Genomic DNA, 17,710 nt, shown 5'->3' with positions numbered 1-17,710 from the left:
CTCTTGTCCTATGTACAGTCTCAAATTAAATCTTGTCTAGTGCTTTACTCAATTATAGTTAAGCACATTATTCAATGGACAGGCAAATGCTTCTTTATTATTGTTTTTCAGGGTTCCTCCAGTGTTACGAATAGCATGGATTTTCCTTGACAGATATGCTTCACTGGTAAATCTGTTAGTGAAGCAATAGAAAGGGCAGTGATTTTAATACTTGAAGCTTTAGTCTGAAATTTTATTTTCCTATCTGATTTGCTAGATTTTATTATCTCTGGTCCTGTTATAGCCCCCATATGTATGTTAATGTATTATGTATATGCCTGAGAACACTGGGTGGTGTAATGTGATTTTGTGTGCTTTTCTTGTTAATGCATTCCTGTCTACCTGCAGCTGTTGATGTGCTTTTGAATGCTTTTTGGTGTGCATTTTAAGTGATATCTTTTAGAAATATAGTTCTTTTCGGGTTATTTATGCTAGTAACATGCCTTCTGTTTATTTTGTAAACTCCAAAGATGAGATAAATAGTATTCCTAGATGCATGGTCTAAGGGGTTTGGAAATGCTGCTGGGCAAATGATCTCTCCTGATCTTTAGGCACGAATGCTGCTATTTCTATCACAGACCATCAGTAACAGTCTTGAATTAGGACTACAATGTAAAATTAAGCAATTTATTGTTATAACACTATTTCTGTTCCTTGCACAAGCATTATACACAATAAGGCTTTCTCTTCAGACATTGAAGCATAGCCCTGACAGGACATGCTTCAGAGGTGTTCTTACAGTATGAGATGTCTGGGCAAGACGGTTACATCAAGCTCATTTCACTTCAGACTACCTCTTCTGATGGCCATCACAACCATAACCAACCATCATTTTAATTAGGTGTGCGTGCCTCTTAGGATAAGGAAGAAGTATATTTGCTAACTTACACAGACTTATCAATTAACACATTCTGTTCATTCTCATCATTTCTCATTTTCTTGTGTAAAAGAAAGTAGATGGGTGAGTTCTGTCCCATTGAAGGGCAGTAGATTATATATATGTAGTCTAGAAGGAGAAGATTAATGGACAAGACTTTACTTTGAATGTCTGTAATTATGCTAATTTTAGACAGGACATTTATTTATCTGGAAAATGTTTTTTACATGATTGACGATTGGTTATCAACTGAAGGGGGTAAATCATTCTTACAGTTTGATAAGGTGCACTTTATTGACTGGAATAGGTGTTAAAACAAAGGAAAATAATGATTTTATACTTCATGTGGTACTTTACTAGTATGTATTCAGAAAAGAATATGGCAACGAAGAGAGAAATAATGTTATAGAATGGGAGTCATCATTACTGGAAGAGAAAGTGTTAACAGAATATACCTTGATAATTCACTGATCTCACCGAGGAGGTTTCCTATGAATAAATTTTGAATGTTCTCTGCATATCTATATATATATCTATATATATATATATATATATATATATATATATATATATATATATATATATGTGTGTGTATTCATCTAAATATATATATATATATTATATATAATGTATGTATATATGTATATATATATATATATATATATATATATATATATATATATATATATATATATATATATATATATATATATATATATACACACACACACACACACACACACACACACACACACACACACACACACACACACACACACACACACACACACACACACACACACACGGTAGCAAAAGCAGATTTAATTTCTTGTGGTCATAGCATTACATAGGGGTATACAGATTAAAATAAATATAACATCTGCAATACTGATGCTATTACTGTGCATACTGATACTTTTAAAATGAATGACTTCAAGGCAGGCTATGTGTTACCCTTTATGCCTTTCAATCAGATGTTGTGCATTATGTCTGCATTTTTTTTTCATATGCGAGTGTAGATTTCTCAAGCTTTGATGAATTCTCATTATGGTGTCTCTTTATCCACCTTTCTCCATTCTGAGTGCATCAGCAAAGATATATTCTATTTGTAACAGTAAGAACATAAGAAATGACAGGGTGATATCTTGTATTCGCCCTCCTTTTCCATGAATGGCTACAGTGACAACTTAACTTACCCGTGGTTAACTTCTTCAGGCTACTGGTGATGTAACTCCTAGTCATCTAGTTATTTCATTCTGGTCATTTCAAGTTTGTAACATCTGTAACACACATTGTATAGTTGAGATATTTGTTTAACAACCAATAACAGTTCAATGATATTATTGTGAGAATAATATTATCCTAAATAATGTGTATAGAAATATAGCTTTTATTAACATCTTTAGGGTATTTTTAAGATATAAGGAATTCTGTTATACTGCAGGGATTTATATCTGACATGCTTAGTCAGTATGTTTCAAAGAAGAGTGAATGTGTTTTTTTAATGTTAGGGATGCAATATCTTTTGTAAATGTAAGTATATTTCGACATGCAAACACAGACTATTCCTTATGAACTGGATGTATATTAACAATGACTTAACTCTGTTCACCTGCTTTATATTTAGAATATTGCCATAACTGCACATATGTCAGTTTTATGATTCAGCACGTCTATGCATTAAAATGATTACTCAGAGATGACTTGTGTTCTTTAATTGCTAACTGCATTCCATATGCAATTGCTTAGCTTTCAGTCACTGCCTCCATGGTGAAATACATATGCAAAAGCTTTTTTCAAGCAGTGCATGTTGGACCCAGTTTAATTGAATTGTTAATATTTAGACTTATTTAAAAACATTAAGGAACTCTCTGAGAATAAAATGAATAGAAGCCCCTGAAGCCTACAGTGCTATGTGAACTGATTATGAAAAATAGCATCCAGTGGTTGCTAATGCCTCCACTGAGGCTCTGTGCTAGTTACTTCCTTTACTTACTACATAATTAGCATAAATTGAAGGCATTCATAATTTAAGAAATAAAGCATATGCAGTGATCAAAACAGCATCCAGCAAATATGGTGAACAACAAAGAAATTATTTATTAACTATGAATCTTCAAGGATCATGCAGAATTAGTAAGCGAACTTTACAAACAGCAGCAGCATTTGCTTTACTGCTTCATTAAATATACAATGAGAAAAGGAACAGGCTTTGATTCAGAAGATGCTTCTCAACTAAAAGATAAACGCCTGAATTTTTAGCTGCTGCATTTTTGTTAGACATTTAACGATGGATGTTTTCATGTAAATGCAGATAAATCTGTATAGAGAAAAGAGAAAAGAAAAAAAAATGCTATTTGATCAAGTACATTTCCAGGCATCTAGTTATGAAAAAGCAAACAATACTCCGGTCACTCATACTTTGTTCCCGTTTGCTTTTGCTGTGATCAGGAAAGGCATACACAGCATGTTCGAGTGGCTAGAATACATAATTAGCAACTGCAAGTTCACCAGTTATAAATGTGTAACTGCAGATAAAAGACAGCTGTGGCTAAAAAGTATGTCATCTCCTTTACTATCCATGTTCCATCTAATCAGCCTATGCTGCCCTAGTGGTCACTAGTTTGGTCTGCTCTTTTCATTGTATGGGCTTGTGTAGGCATTATCCTTCCTTGAAGCTAGGCTGACTATTTCTGCTTCCTGAGGCTGAGTATCCATTTCTTTGTACTGCTATGAGCATGAAATTGAATATTTTCAATGTGGTATTGTACAATGTGAAATATACAAGCATATCTGTGTGTAAGTCCCTTGCTGCATATATAGTGAAAATTTAAAGCTAGTGACCGTCACCCTTGAACCATTATGTGCACTGCTGACCTTTAACCTTGAGCTAAAAGTTCAAATGAACCAGTGATATTTGGAGGTAGAATGATCTGCTATATTTTATACAGAATGCAATATCTGTGCATATGGTATGAAATGAGTTTGTTGTTAATTCTTGTGATGGCAAGAACTATAAAGAGAGTCCACATCAGCTTGTTAAGTCATTACTTGAACGGAGGTGTAGCAAACTCAGAATTAACATCTATTTTAGTGCAGACTAGAGTAGTAAAGACAATCTGATATTTTTGTAGATAGCTACAGTTCTGAATGTTTTAATGCACTGTTACCTAATATAAAGTATATTAACTCTGAGGGGGATGCATTTTCTTGGACTGTGATTAACAGATTTGCAAGTATTCAACAATTCCAATCTATGAATAAACCACTATTGTTCCAGAAGCATTCTGATTGGTTAAAATACCTGGCATATGTGTGCTTGTCTGTTTATTTGAAAATGGTTTGGAAGTCTTCTATTTATGTGTTGCTGAAAACAGTTCTCTCCTGGGTCACTTATGAATTGTCACTTGATGGCTGTTAAAATGCTTTGTGTCATCCTTGAACTTGTGTTTAAGTAGAACATTTATTTGTACTGGAATACAGAAGTGATGTAATACATATTACAGTAGCAGCATAAGGATTTGCCAACTCCAGCATTTTGACTACAGAAAGCATTATTAGTTGATTGCCTTATCTCCTGGCAATAATTCATATTGGCTGAAAGCTTGAGTAGGATGTATTGTAATTTTTCATTCAAAAAAACAAAACAAGGACTCACAGCCTTTAAATGTTCCACTGTTTTCTGTCATTATACAAGCAAGAGACAGTTCCTTTTGATTTTGTTAGCCTGTCTGCCCTGCATCTTATCACACATTGGTATATGAAAGATTAGATAAGGTGGCCTCTACTTTTATATTTGGTAGTGTATACAGATTGCCTTCATAAGCTTTCAGAAGTTTCAAAACTTGAAACTGCAAATGGTTGAGACCATAAGATTGACGTTTTAAAACGTTGAACATTTTAAATGGAGACTGGCGTGCAACACAGAAAGGGAAATTTGCCATTATCCTCACGTTATGCTATCTTAGAGTTGGTATCTTTATTTAGCAGGGGGTATGGTGGGTGCAGGAGTGCTTTACTCTTCAAAAACATAAAACAAATTTTTGTTTTTATATTATTACAATATCGAAGTTTCAAATCTTTGATTTTATGGTCTCGACCATTGGATATTTGAAGTTTTGAAACTTCAACAATTTTCATTTCATCTCCCATTTTGTTGCAACCCTTTTCTATAAGATGCACAATAACTCTGACTAACAGCACTTTGTCCTGCTTGTTACCATTTCCCATCAAGTACTGAGAGAAGAACTTTCATTTATGGATGAATTTGTACAAGTAGTTCATGGTATGGACAGGTTCCAGCATGCCAAATATAAAACATTTAGTAAAACCGTGAGTCAGGGCAATAAATCAATAAATAGATCAATAAGCCAATGAAATCAAGTCATGAAAATGAAATTATCACTTCGTTTGTACTCAAACCAATCATTGTGCATTAGGGTACTTAACTCCCACGTGCTAAACAGCAAAGCTAAAGATGGCACAGACAAACAGACGTGCACACACACACACACACACACACACACACACACACACACACACACACACACACACACACACACATACACATATGCATACTTCGTACTGATACCCAGTCATAACAATGCATCTATCACCTTCGATATTCCTTACTCTAACTTTAATACTCACACGCACACTCACCCTCAATGATATTACTACCCAGTCTCACTTACCTTGCATTCGATGCTACATACTTTACATAGTTCACCACTTGACAAAACTTACATTCGACCAAGTCTGACATCAAAAAATCATTTGAATGGTAAATTCCACCAAATATAATTCTCCCATATCAAAGTATCTATCTGTTTATATGCATATCTCTCTACATATATAACTCCATATATCTACATACAGATATAAATAGATATGTTACAGGGTAAGGAAGCTTCCCCACAAGGGATTGGGGGATTGAGACTAAAAAAAATATTGCTTTTTGAATTCCTGAAAGTGTTTTTTACTAATATAAGAAAGTACATTCCATCACACATCATGAATCCTTAGGAGATTTAAGTATAAGGAAAAGTGCAAACAACACTATGTTGGAGTTTGTGTGCTTTTCATTGATGTGTGTTGAGATAATGGCAAAGTGTATCTTTCTATAAATGTGAGGCAGGTAAGAAGGATGTGACATATCCATTCCTACTCCAGTAAGATGGGAACAACAGAAAAACATTACTTCATCCTACCAGTACAATCAAAGCCATACATGATATGAAAGAAAAAGCAAGATGCCTAATATCATTAAATAAAATCCTCCACATACATGTTGAGATAAAATTCTGATTGTTGCTTAGAAAATTAGCACTGATCTTAGTACCAAAATTTGCTGACCGTTATGCTTGGCAAAACACCTAGCTTTTAGATGGGCTGAGTGTAAAGTTGAGTGTGAGTGAAGACATGCATTGTGTTAATGGTTTCATGACAGAGCATGAGTAGAACTGTAGGAGGACAGCAAAAATCAAATACCAGAAAATATCAGAAAAGGTGGTTAGAAATCTTTAAACAGTGATGGCACTGAAGATTGTACTCTACCTCAGATATGACTCTGAATTAATTGTACTGCGGAATAGCTAGGTAAAATGAATAATAAAAACTGTTTCATGCCTAATTCTTGACACAAGACGATCATGTGACTCAACCTCCTTCCTAGGTCTTTTTGGGGACCTAGCATGCCTCACCATGGTTAAGTGGGTATGCGGGTAATGTTGTGACAGCTGAGGGATTCAAACAGCAACCTGCTAAGAGTTACAAAGTGTACAGGTATGCCATTATGGAGTATTCCATTGTATAATTAAAAATAATAATTTGTTTCATGCACGCATGTAGTAAACTGTTCTGTAGACTATATATGAGATCATGCAGACAATATATGAGATCATAGCCCTGCTATTCAAATGACACACCCATTGTGCATGGCTTTACCTTCCTTCTTAGATTTGACAATTTATCCATCTCAGTTTTTACATAACTAAAATATGGGATGTTACAGAATGTAAAGTACTAAATTTCAGTCAACACATTTGAGAAATTGATGTTCCTTCATCTGGTAAAGGCCATTCTTGGGTGTTTTATGCCAGTTGTTTTAACTTCATAATAAATGTTTGGGTTTTGATATAAACCATTTTTTTACATTGCCTTACCTTTATTTGGACAAAGTTTATCACAGCAGGATAAAAATAATAGAAATGTGTGTTATTAGTGCTGCACTATTCCATAATACAGTGAGCAGTTCACCCAACGTGAAAGGTCTAGATGATGAAAAGGTAGAGAGTCTCAGGAAAATTGCTAGAAGAGCTGATGAGTAAATTGGATATACATTAAAATAATTTGGCTAAATTATTTATGAAAACATTTGACACCAAAGTCTAACGCTACTGTGGATACATCCATTCTTATCTTTATATCTTTACAAATATATTTTCATTCAGCCACAGGAATAAACACAAGATTTGAACAAACTGAAATAACAGAATACACAGTCACTGAACAACAGTGATACAGATTCATTCAGTATAGTCTATAGAAAGAATTAATGGATTGTTCCTGGCTATATACTATTCAAAGTAATGAACTTCAATTTACGAAAGTTGCAGAAAATTTACAATGCCCCAAATGCAAAATGTGGTGACCATCTTGTAAATTTCAAAGACTGCAGTTCCAAACCGGTTTAAGATTTTTCAGAAAATTGTGCAGTGAGTCTATCCATCCATCCACATCCCATTTTTACACATAGGGTTGGGGTGTCACTTTAACAGTGATAATCATCTAGAGCCAAGGTTTACAGCACCAGGTGGCTAGTCCTGCCATGGCTGTTCTTGCATACAACAAACTTAAACGTACACTCACACCTATGGCCAGTTTGAAGTGTCCATTCCACCCACTGCATGTCTTTGGAATGTGGGAGGAAACCAAAACACCTGCAGGAAACTCATACTACCACAAGGAGGACATGCATATTGTGCAGTGAGTAACAAATCAACAAATCAGAAACTGTATGCTGTTTCATATAGCAGTCATAAAGCAGTAGCTCATCAGGAATTCTATGCAAAGCATGCCCTCACACCTCCTTAGCTAGGCATTCACAAAGCTTTCATTCTATTTCTTGGAACAAGATCTTTCAGTAGGAATAAGAATGTCCTCATTTCCTGAAGGTCGAGCAAGATAGAGTAGCAAATTGACAGAAGTTCATGTTGGAGCCAATCTGACCTCCTCTGTTCAAGAAACTCAAAACTTGATTTATCACACTTACCAATCACAGCTATTTTATTCTTAGCATGTTACTATTTCCTCATGGCTTGCCAAAATGCCATATCACTCCTTTTAAATTGCACTACTTTTAGCAAATAGTCAACAAAAACTACACCCAGATAAGCATATTTTTCATTAAATGAAACAAGTTAGCTAAGTAGTACAAATCATTTTCTAAAATATAATATCCAAAGTGCTGAAAGAACCAATTAAAGTTATTTACTGAGATCTTCATGAGTCTGATGATTTATAGTTTTATTTTTGTTTTCAGAACAGTTTAGTAATGGTTTATCACTGGCCTAAACATTTTATGTGTGTTTCTATGAATAGTCCTTATAGCTGTCTCAGAGTTATCAAAAACTTTATTACAGCTTAATAAAAAGAAAAATATGTTTATTTGGGGTTGGTATAATGGTTAAACTGTTTACTGTACAGAGTTTGATTTTCACCCTTGAAAGAAAAGTTGGCTAAGATTAAAACTGCCCACATGGGCAGTTTTCTTATAAAGTGTCTTTCTTATTGCATATATTTAATATATCTTTAAATACTCAAATTGTAGAATCACACTTGATAGGAAAAATTGGTAGAAATCACATTTGTTAGAAAACTCATTTGGTAGAATTATATTTAGTATAAAAGTAAACCAAATACTTTATTTCTAATTCATGTTAAATGAGCAAATTCCCAATGCACACAAATAAAAAAAAAATAGAACTACAAGTGTTTCTGCAGGGGACTAATGTCCTCCACACCTGCTGAGTACATATATATATATATATATATATATATATATATATATATATATATATATATATATATCAACTCCTTGGTCACATCAATTTGTAGAAGGGAAATAATCTACCAAAACAATGAAATACTTGTTGGTACAGACTTAGAAATAATATAAACTATGATTTTCCACATGAAATGGTGATCACAATAAACTGACTTTAACCCCTACAAAATAATGAGGACATCATTATTTTTAATCGAGACAAAGAAAAGAACAAAATGCATCTTGAAAACATCAGCTAACTAAACCACTTCTAAAGATTCAAACTACATTCATACAACTAAATCTGATTCTACCAAATGAATGTTCTAGCAAAAATGATTTTGATTTTTTTTACCAAATGTAGTTTTGTCAAATGAATGTTCTACCAAACAAACAACCTTAAAATGGAACTCTTTATGTAAAGCACATAGTATGAGTTTGGTTTGTACAATAAAACGCATTGGTACTGTCTAACAATTGTCAGCCAATCAAATATTTTTTTTTTTGAAATGTAAGTTTTTTTTCTTGTGAGTTAAGTCAGTATGATTTTTCTTTTTGCTATTTTTGCCTTGGTCCCTTTTCCATACTACTTAATTATTTTTTCAGACTGTTCCAGAACATAGGGCAGGTTGGTATTAATGTGGCATTTAAACATCAGATTGCCTGTGGTCCTGTATTCATTGCATGTGTAGAGGTTTTACACTCTAGCATACAAAATACCTACCATCTACATGGGATTCTTGTTTATACTTGCTGTTTAGATTGCTATTGCAATACTCGCCATTGAGCTCCTCCACTATGTCATTAACTCATCTCCAGAGATGCGTTAGCATGCTCATCACAAAGATGAACTGATTTATGTTAAAAAGGTGTAACTATGTCAGTTTTCATGACTATCTGTACGGCAGTTATGGAGAAAAAATTTGCCTTGTACTGGTGTTACAATATTGGTAGAAATGTATGTTGGAACTTCAACAGCAGGAAATCTAGAGTACTGATTTATAAACATCAATACCACCAGGGCAATTAGAATGAATATTTGTAAAATGTGGGGTGTTCTGACATATGGGCTGATACAACATATATTTTCATGGTGCTAGTTTTACAAAGCAGTTACACACCATTATTTGTACATGGAATCCAGGCCATTTCTGTGATAAAAAAATCACACTTGTTTCAATTAATTCAGGTCCCTTTAACAAACAATTCAAATTTATGGAAACTATAATGCCATTTTTGCATTTCTTGTATATCAATAGAAAGTTATATCTATATCTGTATCTATCTATCTATCTATCTATCTATCTATCTATCTATCTATCTGTCTATCTGTCTAATCTATCTGTCTATTTGCATATTTTGGTAGAGTATTTATAGTGCCTACTTATCTACTTAAGTTCTACTGCCTGAAAAAAATGTAACAGAGTTTACGAAGTTCTGTACTCCCATGGAAGGATTAGTATATTGAAAAGAAGGTATACTTGGTTACAGTAAATTTGTCTCTCCAACAAGTTTGCATTACTTTTTGAATATTGGAATAATAATCATAAAGACTACAGCAATCCAAAGCACATATATCTGTCCAGCTGTTTGGCACTTCTTGCCAATATACCCAACATCACATATGAAGAATTAAACATTCTGTAAAGAAAGACAAATGTAAGAAAGAACATGTGCAAAAACCACAAGCAAAACAGATGCCAGTATGGAATGGAGCAGACACTATGGCAACCTGATAGTCTCGATCCTAAACTACTTGTCAAGTCACTATTTTGTTGCTAGAACTTATCATTTAGGATATTTTTAAATCCCCTTGCAGTCAGTATTTAAGACCTTACTACCATCACATGGACAGTTTCATGTGTATTAGAAGCAGAATAATATTGAACATGACCATATTTGGTATAAGAAGGAACATTTGGAGATGCAAAGAACGTATAAAGAATACAACAGATCTGACAATGACTTAAGTAAGCGATGCTGAATTAGAAGGGAGACAACTGTGTAATGGATTGTGATGCATGTTGCAAACCTGAAGTAAAGACGCTAGTATTGACAAATAAGCCCTGCTTCTTTATCCTCTTTATCTTATCTGTTCAAGTCTTTCTGAATTCTATTACAAAAAGAGGTCTGAGCATATAAATAGTGATTTAAACTTTGAGAGTTTGGTGTACAATTAAAAGTCAGGGAAGTTATTGCTTCAGTTTTTGTCATAATTAACATCATGTACTAATTGCAGTATAGCTACTGCAGGATGCTGCAGCATTTTATTTACTTCACCCAACAATGTTGTGGATGAGGTTAACAAAGTTGTATGAAGAATTCACTTAATTTGCGTTAAAGTTGTCATTTTAAGTACTGCTAGTCTGTTGTCAAACAGTAAGAAAAATACGACCATTTTTGGAAAATATGACCATTTTTTGGAATGTAGGGGGGCATACTTTCAAGTAGTAATTGAAAGTTAACAGAAGCAAACTGTTTCAGATCTCTAGTTAGACAAATACACAGGTGGCAAAATAAACCCAGACTTCATAGACAATTCAGTCTGATTTCTGTGAAATGAAAAAACACCAAGTAGCTTGAGAAAAAGGTAGTCTTTAAACTGGATAGTACATGAATTTGGGGTACTGGACAGTCAGCGGATATTATTATTATTATTATTATTATTATTATTAGCAGTAGTAGTAGCATTCCATCTGTGAGTAATAAGACTCTAACCCATATGTGTGTCAGTTTATGATAACCATCTAAGTTATTCATCATTAATCCCATAAAGGCTAAGTGCTCAATGACCAGAGCACAGAAAATTGGAAAAGATAGAAGTTCTGCTTTGAAATGTTTAATATATAACATCTATTAGAAAAATAAGGACCCGTTTTAACAGCAGAATTAGAGAAGTGGTAAAAGTCTTTAATTATAACGATAAACTCCATTGTAAAATTAATTTTATTTACAATGGATATAAAATAAGACTAGTTAAGAGAATTAAACACCAAAGTATTTGCTTATATCATGCTATTTGAAACACTTTAGTTGAAAAATCCGTAGACATCTTTGTTTAATAGAGCCCACATTTTACATTATTCTGTACCTCTCTTTTCTTAATAAATACCTGTAGATTATTACAAATCAAAAGAAGAAGATGTAAGTCTGGATGCTGTAAATTCTGAGACTCTTATGATCCTCTGATCTACTTTAGTTATTGAAATGGGAGTATGGGATTACATTACAATAGTCAGCAGGTTCTTTCCTTGGTTTAGGTAATGCTGACAGCTACAATGATTTCCAGAAAAAAAATCACAAGTATCCTATGAGATGGCATTACTAGAAGTATACAGTAGGTTATAGATTCTGGCAAGGATGCATCGATTTCTAAAAGTAGTCAGTCTTGTCCAGCAGCTTTACCACCACTACATTCTTTATATGACATTTGGTAAACTCAAGACAAGCTAATATAACAAATCTTTGCATTCTTGTGAATGTGCACATTATTTTGATTACACAATTTAGCATAATAGTATATATATATATACCAGCGGTGGTGGTGCTGCGGTAGCATTGTCGCCTCACAGTAAGACGCTATCTGGTTCGATTCTCAGCTAGAGCGTCTTCTGCATGGAGACATGCATGAATTGGCGTACCTTCATTGAAGGTTGTGCATCAGGCCTGGCAAGCCAGTGCATAAAAATCAACTGCCAATCATTAGCGGGCCGGAGTTTCCGCTGTGGCGACCCCTAACCGGGAAAAGCCGAAAGACACACACACACACACATATATATATATATATATATATATATATATATATATATATATATATATATATATATATAGGAACACTACTGAATCTTGAACGTTTGAAATCTCGAATTTCAAAAGCTTGAGACCATGTAGCCAAAACCCCACATTACCGAAAGACCAGAAGCATGAAATTCAAAATCCATATGTTAAGGGATTTTGAGTTAGCGCTTCTGGTGTTGCGGTTCAGGTAAGTATGTGTGTGTAAGTGTGTTTGTGAGGGGCTTTAGTGTGTGTAAGTGTGTATTGTGACTGTGGTGTGTGTGTGTGTGTGTGTGTGTGTGTGTGTGTGTGTGTGTGTGTGTGTGTGTGTGTGTGTGTGTGTGTGTGTGAGGGGCTGTAATGTGTGGGTGTGAGTTTGCCTTGTGTGTATGTTTGTGCGATCTCGGAATTAGAATATTAAAGTGGGGAGGGTGTAGGGCACAGCCCCCCACATCGGGGGTGCAGGGGAGCTTCGCCCCCCTGCTTATCTTTAGTGTAGGGTGGTTTGTTTGGTTATGGGGGGAGGCTGTGTGTATGTTTGTGTGTGTGCTGTATGTATGTAGTACTTTCACTATTTTGAATTTTGTGGTTTTAATATTTCGGTAATGTGGGGTTTTGGGCTTATAGTCTCGGTATTTAGGTCTTCAGGATTGTGTTATTTCGAGATTCAGTAGTGAATCCATATATATATATATATATATATATATATATATATATATATATATATATATAGTATATTATATATAGATATATATATATATATATATATATATATATATATATGTATATATATACATATGAAAAAAAAGGAAAACCAGCACACAAATCTAATTTGACAGCAAAATAATAAAATCAAGCAGCTTTATTTCCAGATTCACAGCAGCTTATTCAGTAAGCGCTTTCGTCATCAGGACTTCCTCAGACTGAACAAAATTACTTAGGAATAATTCCCTTTTATATAAAACTCATCACTCATTAATGAAAACAATTAAACAAATACCTTAAAAGACAACTCACTTTAAAGCATCAAAATGTTCATGACCATTCACAATATGTGCGATTTATAAAACCCCTATTATAGTAATGTTTAAGTTTTTTTCATTTTTGGATAAGTCTTAAAATGTTCTTTCTCATTTAATCCAGGTGGGTGACTTGCATTCAACTTAACTATCCAGCAGTATTCCTTCCATTGTAACTCTTCATCTGCTGATAGTTTTATGTCAAAATTACATACGTTGTCTATAACCATAAACCTAGGGTTACCAATACACTTCTTATTCATAAAATGTCTACCCCAAGCATTATTAATATCATTTCTTTGAATAGCATATAGATTTTTTTTATCCGTTTATATAATTCTCTTGTTGTCATACCTACATAATATGAGGTACATTCTGTACACTTACACATATATACAACATACTTTATCATACAAATATTTTCATTTTTAACATATATTGTCATATTATTAATACTAATTGAAATATGTCCCTTATATATATACTTACAAAAACTACAATTTAGACATTTTATCAACTTCTCCCCTTTTTTCTTGTACATATTTTACCTTATCTTGAATAACATTTTTTTTTAGATTTTTACCATTCTTGTTAACAAAAACAGGCTGTTCACCAACAATTTCCTTCATACCTGGAGAACTCATCAACATTTTCCAGTTCTCTTTCAATAGAGTTTTTATTTGTCCACCATCAATTGAATAAGGTATCACCATTCCCAAACTGTAGTCTTTATCTATATTGTTTTTCTTAGTTGATTTCCTATCATTCTGAAAATCAGTTATATTTGTATGTGTAACTATTGAACTTTGCATCTTCCTAATGCTACTTATTTCTTCTTTTTTGTTTTCTATCAATGATTATGGGTACCCTCTAACTACAAATTTTTGACATAACATATCCCTTTCTTCTACATATTTCCTGTCACAGTCAGTTAAGTCACTTATTCTCTTCAACTGTCCTGCTACAATATTATATTTAACATAACTCAGATGCATACTATTAAAATCCAAATATGTGTTACTTTGGACACGTTTTTATATATTTTGGTATAAAATTTATCACCTTTTTTATATACCTCAACATCCAAGAAATAAATACTTGAATAACTATAATTCCAAGTAAATTTAAAATATTCACATGCAGCATTAATTACTTGCAAGAAACATAGTAACTCAGTTGTCACCCCTCCAAATAAAAAAAAGGTCATCAATAAATGACAAAAATACAAAACATTTTTGTAATACTCTTGGCTTTAATATATACCGTCTCCCATCTGTTCATAAACAAATTAGCATAGCTTGGGGCCATAGCGACCCCCATAGCTACTCCATTAGTTTGTTGGTAGAACTTACCATTAAATTCCAAAAAATTATAAGATAATATCTAAAATTTCTAAGGCAATACTAATTTCTTCAGTATTAAAACACTTTGATTCTGCCAGCTCTAACCCAACATATTCTACCCCTATGTTATTAGGTATGGTGGTATATAAAGAATTAACATCCATTGTCATTATATCTCTTTCTTCCACTCTCACCTTTTTTATATTATTCACAAAGGCAAACATATCCCTAATATAAGTGTCTCCTGTTTTAACAACCTGTTGTAACAGGGCTTCTTCAGACCAAAAACACTTCTCCTTGTGGACACATTCACATATATATATATATATATATATATATATATATATATATATATATATATATATATATATATATATACCTATTAATTAAACAATTAGCTAAAACTATTACATCACATCCTGCATTCTGAAATCCTATAAAAATATATATTAATATATATATATATATATATATATATATATATATATATATATATAAAAATATATATATTAAAAATGCATTTTATATATCGAATACATAAGGCATGATGTTAAAATATAAATATGTAACATAGAAAACTTTCAGTATTTAACTTTCAATTTTTTATTCTTTAAAACAGGTCTTAAGGGTACCTTATCATTCAGGCCAGGTTATTTATCTGCTCTGAGCCTCACATCTTTCAGTAAAATTCCTGACAGCTCCCCCCCCCCCAGTATACTGGGAGCATTAACTTGCATAACCAGGAATCTAAAACTGTGTTGTTCATTAGTCTCCAGTACATGTTTGGACAGGACATTAATACTAGATTTGGTACGGATATGATACATGTGTTCTCTCACCCTGTCTCTCAACTTCCTGACTGGAAAGATCACTATTTCTTTGATAATGACTAAATTCCTTTCAAAACTTCCACTAACATGAATGCTATCTTAAATTAAATCTGAGGTATCCCATAGTTATTAAACAATTGCAAGGACGTTTCTAGGAAAATGACTAACAAATACAGACATGACCTACCATAACACTGATCAGAGATGACCTGACTTGTCTTTACCAGAAGGCTTATGCAAAAATCAAAAATGAGGATATTTTATAAAAGAGATATATTGAAGGCAAGAGCCCTACGTGTTTATTTAGAGCAGTACTCTGAACAGTTTCAAAAAAAAAAGAAAAGAAAGAAGTCAGGTGTAAAATAAAATATTGAAGCTTCAGAGCATGGAAAGACAACATATAACTCAGCTGGAATACTAGTATGCTAAGTATAATATTCCAACAGCATGGAATACCACAGAAAAGCATTCTAACACTATTCATTTAGCAAGAACCACTGGAAGTAGTCCCTCAGGAAAACCCCCAAAAATGCTTGAAGATATTGTTAAGTACTGCTGGTTTACCAAAAGGGTTGTTGCTTAACTAGACACTGATGCTTCCTCACCACTAATGCTGTTTCTTCAGTTTTCAAAAAAAGATAGTAGCCCTCACAAGACATAAGCAGACCCGGAATGAGAAAAAAATGACCATCTCTATGCTGCCCAAGCAGGTAAAAAAATTATCTGCCTCACGCTTACCTTTTGAGGCAACACACAATTAATGACTTATTTTTGCTTGATGCTTAAAGTGTTACATGTGGATCTATAGTTAACCAGCTAGTGCAAAGCCAAGGTGAAGTAAGATAGTAGCCTTCAAGCCAATCTCTTACCTTACTAATGATAAGAGATATGTCACCAAAAAAGCTTCAGACTACTGCAGTTGTTCGACCCTGAGGAGTCAAGAAGAATCTGTCTCCAAAATAAAAAATGATGCTTTACAGGTATAAAATCATTCTGATTTTATAGCTCAAACAAGCAGAAGAGGTCCAACATATAGACACAGGCTTCCATATTGTGACCAAATGTAATCAATGTAACATAGTGCATTCTGAAGTTTCAGAACATATTCCTTTCTAATCGTCATCCCCAATGCTAACACATTCATATGAAACATAGCATGAGCATATTAACAGGAAACCTAACACTATGACATATTTAGGGAATAAAAAAAAGAATTCAGGAATGCTCACTCAAACTATAATCTGCATTCAGTGTTTATCTCAGCAGCATTCAATTATCTGGTAATAAGTAAAAAGATAAGAATAGATGTACTGGAATATAAAAAAAAACAAAAGAAAAGAGGAATCATAAAAATATCAAATGTTGTCTCTAAGGAATGGAAAGGAAGAAATTAAAGCATAGGAGGGCTGAGGGAGAATAACGTAACTGTCAAGAAGTTCAGTAAATCAGATGTGTTACATGAGATGGATAGGAAGGCAGAGAGAGAGAGAGAGCTGCAGAGGCAGCGAAACAGAGTGGCTGAACCCTACAACATGGATGGATGTGGCTCTACTGAAAGATCTGATGGTAGGACACACACAACAGGACTGCAGTGGAGCTTCAAAATCCGGAAAGCTCAATACTAGATATATAAGGGAGCGGAAAACAGCACAGTTCCAAAACCATTTAAGAGAGTAGATAAAGGAGAAAATATAGACCATACAAACGTGGAAGAACTGGTTGGTTAATGTCAAGGTGAAAGTATGGCAGAAAAGAAGACAGTCTTCAAGTACTTATTT

General features: G+C 33.5%; 1 protein-coding gene across 5 annotated transcripts in view; it reads left to right on the top strand.

Annotated features, from left to right (window-relative positions):
• Window positions 1-17,710, top strand: part of DAB1 (DAB adaptor protein 1) — a 2,980,230-nt gene that overhangs the window by 453 nt on the left and 2,962,067 nt on the right. The gene's annotated exons all lie outside the window — the stretch shown is intronic.

This window comes from Protopterus annectens, chromosome 10.part0 (assembly GCF_019279795.1).
Source record: "Protopterus annectens isolate FY-2018-M chromosome 10.part0, PAN1.0, whole genome shotgun sequence".
Taxonomy (NCBI): Eukaryota; Metazoa; Chordata; order Ceratodontiformes; family Protopteridae; genus Protopterus; species Protopterus annectens.
This window is presented reverse-complemented; position numbering and strand designations above follow the sequence as displayed.